This window comes from Oryctolagus cuniculus, chromosome Y, assembly GCF_051225735.1.
Source record: "Oryctolagus cuniculus isolate XC-2025 breed Fujian yellow rabbit chromosome Y, ASM5122573v1, whole genome shotgun sequence".
In the NCBI taxonomy this organism is placed as follows: Eukaryota; Metazoa; Chordata; class Mammalia; order Lagomorpha; family Leporidae; genus Oryctolagus; species Oryctolagus cuniculus.
The window spans coordinates 28891115-28895497 of NC_142889.1; the positions used below are offsets into that span (position 1 = coordinate 28891115).

General features: G+C 40.3%; 1 pseudogene; it reads left to right on the forward strand.

Moving 5' to 3' along the window:
- Nucleotides 1-1798: 1798 nt before the first annotated feature.
- LOC149119451 (small ribosomal subunit protein eS24 pseudogene) lies at nt 1799-2233 on the forward strand (annotated as a pseudogene).
- The last annotated feature ends 2150 nt before the right edge of the window (nt 2234-4383 follow it).

Genomic DNA, 4383 nt, shown 5'->3' on the forward strand with positions numbered 1-4383 from the left:
TCTCCTGTTATTACTCCCCACAAGAGTAAGGTTTTTCTGTTTGGCTGATTGCTGGGTACAGCCCCAAGCTGGTGCAACTGTTACGTATGTCCAAAATGGTGCCTGCTCTATTGGCTCCTAGGCTCTTGTAAGGTGATTGGAGAGATAGAATCATGTCCATACTGTCCCTTTTATTTTTTCTCTCCTCTAGTTAGGCTGGTGTTTTTCCCCCACAGGGCTTCAAGCCTTGTTCCCTTTAGGCTCTTCCTGCCACTTTTCTGCCAGTGTCTCATGCTACTGTGGTTTTATCTCACTATGCTTTCCAGTGCTGGTGCAGAACCTCTCAACAGCTAGAGTCCCAAGCTGTGGGTACCTGTGCCCTCCACGTAGGTCTACCATGTCCCTCTAATTACGGAAGAGTTTCCTCTGCTGTTTTTCCCTAATTCTTCCCTGAGACTACACTATCTTCACTTTTATTAATCTGTCTTCTCCTCGACTATCAGTAAGTTCCCTTCTTATTCCACCATCTTGGCTCCTACTGATTTTTGAATATTGAACGATCCATGCATACCAGAGATAAATCCCACTTGGTTGGGGTAAATGATTTTTCTGATGTGTTGCTGGACTTGTTTGGCTAGAGTTTTGTACAGGATTTTTGCTTTCGTGTTCATGGGAAATTGGTCTGTAGTTCTCTTTCTCAGTTGCGTCTTTTTCAGGTTTAGGGATTAAGGTAATGCTGGCTTCATAGAAAGAACTTGGGAGAATTCCCTCCTTTTCAATTATTTTGAATAGCTTGAGAAGAATTGGAACTAGTTCTTTAAATGTCTGGTAGAATTCAGCAGTAAAGCCATGCAGTCCTAGGCTTTTCTTTTTTTGGAGGATGTAGGCATCATTTACTATGCCACAGTGCTGGCCCTGGAAATGGAATTTTGAAATCCATGTATACAACAAATTTTTAAATTTTGTATGAAATACTTGTGTTTTGAAATACATTTATAATTTTAATAACATATCTTTAGTTCCATTCTTCCATGAATTGTCCAAAGTATAATCATATATATGTATTCTATTTTTTGCCATAATTTCAATATTGCATGCTGATCAGTGATTGTAACATGCACAAAATTTGTTTTGAGAAACAACAGATTTTTTTCTTAGTACTTGAAGGTTAACTAGTAGAATCTTATTTTATAAAACTTTTTACTATGATCTGTTCATTCACAGTAAGAACATGCCAAATTTATCTGTCATAGTATTGTTTTTGTAATATCAACTTGTTTTCATCAGATTAGTTCTTGTGAATACGAGACTGCTGTGAAAGTATATAAAAAATCACAGCTATTTTATCTTATTTGTGGACTGTAACTTTATGAATAAGGTATCACTCTTTTTTTAAAAGATTTATTTTATTTATTTGAAAGAGTTACACAAAGAGATAGAGAAAGAAAGAGAGGTCTTCCATCTGCTGGTTCACTCCCCAGATGGCCACAACTGCTGGAGCTGAGCTGATCCAAAGCCAGGAGCCAGGGGCTTCTTCTGGGTCTCCCACATGGGCACAGGGGCCCAAGCACTTGGGCCACCTTCTACTTCTTTCCCAGGCCACAGCAGAGAGCTAGATCTGAAGAGGAGCAGCCAAAACTAGAACTGGCACCCATATGGGATGCCAGCACTTCAGAGCAGGGCTTTAAACTTCTGCACCACAATGCCAGTCCCAGATATCACTCTTTATACCGTTTGTCTGAGTTGAATTGAATTATATTTTATTTGAGATTTATAGCATATAGTAGCATTTTTCTTTTTGTAACAATCAGCTGATATAATGAATGACACAGTACTATTTGTACCAGGAAGTTCATGACTAACCGACCACTTCAGAGGGAACAAATGGTCATTGATGTGTTCCACTCTAGGAAGGCAACTGTTTCACAGAGATTTGGGAAAAACTAGCCACAATGTGCTAGACGATTCCTGATGTCATTTTGTATTTGGATTTAGAACCCATTTTGGCAGTGGCAAGACAATGGACTTTGGTAAGATTTGTGATTCCTTTGATTATGTTAAAAAAATGAACCCAAACGTTGACTTGCAATACATGGCCTGTATAAGAAAAAGATCTCAACACAACAGCAAAAGGAGTGTAACAACAGAATGAAGAAGTTCAGGGGAACTACCAAAGCCAATGTTAGTGCTGGCAAAAAGCTGAAGGAATAAAGATTTTGTGATGACTTTATCTATGGTGATTTTGTGACATTTTCATAAGAATTAATAAACTGTAAAACTTTAAAAAAATGTGTGGAATGAACTGTGTATTTTCTATGTGGAGTACATGTGCTTTACTCAGTTAATGATCCAGTAAACACTACAAAGAAGAAATGATGACAGTCTACAATAACTACTTTGTGCAGCAAATACTAGAGTGTGGGGCAGTTATTAGCTCAATCTCAGGCATAGCCATGGTCTGGCACTGTGGCACAAGTCCTGCAGGTTCCTGACAGCACAGGGGGGAGTCCCACAGAAGCAGGCTTGCCATAACCATTCTTACTTGGCTGCACAAGTGGAGCAAATGAAACAAAAAGGATATTTTTACTTTCCCAAATGTTTTGTCCCAGTCACATAATCTGTGTTAGCTGATCTTCTATAGGCATGACTAGCATGCCTCCCACATTCAGTAAAATTTTCACATAGTTTTCATGGCCTTTCTGGACTCTAGCACCACAATAAATTAAATCATCACAATAAATTCGTTCATACTGATAACTGTAAGACATTTCTAGAGGCGATTACTAATTACAAATGCAGGTTCACAGAACTCAAATTTATCAAAACTATTATTTTTGACAAAGCTCTCCAGTTTTTCCTTGGCATATTTCACTACATCTGAGTGAAGCTCAATCCCATGATTTATTCTAAAAGGAAGTGTGGCACAGCAGTTCAGCCCAGCTCACTGTAGCAATGTGCAGGGCCAGGCTCTTAAGAATTGGTGAGCTCCCTGGAAGCCAGCTGCTGCCACCACAATACTGCCACCTTTTTAAAATGCATTATTTTAAAATTGTGTTCATTGGGGCTGGCACTGGGCATAGCAGATAAAGCTGCTGCCTGCAGTGCTGGCTTCCCATATGGGCTCCAGTTCATGTCCTGGCTGCTTCACTTCTGATCCAGCTGTCAGCTGTGGCCTGGGAAAGCAGTCAAAGATGGCTCAAATGCTTGGGCCCCTGCACTAATGCAGGAGACATGGAAGAAGCTCCTGGCACCTGGCTTTGGATTGGTGCAGCTGCAGCAGCTTCAGCCATTTGGGGAGTGAACCAGCAAATGGAAGACCTCTCTTTCTTGCCTCTGCCTTTCAAATAAAATAAATCTTTTCAAAAAAGTATTCATGCTGGCGCCACGGCTCATTAGGCTAATCCTCTGCCTGTGCTGCTGGAACCCTGGGTTCTAGTCCCAGTTGGGGTGCTGTATTCTGTCCTGGTTGCTCCTCTTCCAGTCCTGCTCTCTGCTGTGGCCCAGGAAGGCAGTAGAGGATGGCCCAAGTGTTTGGGACTTGCACCCACATGGGAGACCAGGAGTAAGCATATGGCTCCTGGCTTCGGATTGGTGCAGCACACCACCTGTAGCAGCCATCTGGGGGTGAACCAATGGAAGGAAGACCTTTCTCACTGTCTCTCACTCACTGTCTAACTCTGCCTGTCAAAAAAAAAAGCATTTATTTTTTGAAAGGGCAGAATTGTAGAGATGGAGAGAGAGAGAGCAAGCGAGCAAGAGAGAGAGAGGGGAGAATGAATCTTCTCTTCAGTTTCATTCCCAAGTGCCCTAAATAGCTTCAGCTGGGCCAGGCCAAAGCCAGGAAGCAGAAACTCCATCCAGGTCTCCTGTGTCTGTGGCAGGAACCCATCTATTGAGCCACTATCTGCTTCCTCACAAGGGAATTATCAGGAAGGTGGATTGCTGTGTACACTCTAAGTGTCAGATTAACCTGATGTGCTACAGAAGTTACCCTACGATAACAATTATTTTGTGGATAAAAATAAGTGATAACAAAATGAGCCAGGCATTACTAGCAAGAATTGAACGTGTATAATTAACAGGCAAGTGTTAGTATGCCCCCAATAGGTATTTATTTAAATTATAATACCTTATCTTAATTTCTCTAGCTTTCTGACTGCCATCTATTTATTAATTTAAAGGGAAAATTGTAAGAAATGTCTTGAAAATTGCTTTCTCTGCACGTTTGCTTATTGTAGGAAAAAAACACAATAATGAAGTTATATTGAAGTAAAATTAACACTGCTGTTTTGATTTAGATTAATTATAATCAACTGTCTCTTAATAGAAAAGATAAGAGGAACAACAGGCATCACTTTAGACTCTAAAAATATTATAGTGTTCAATATATCTATATGATTTGGT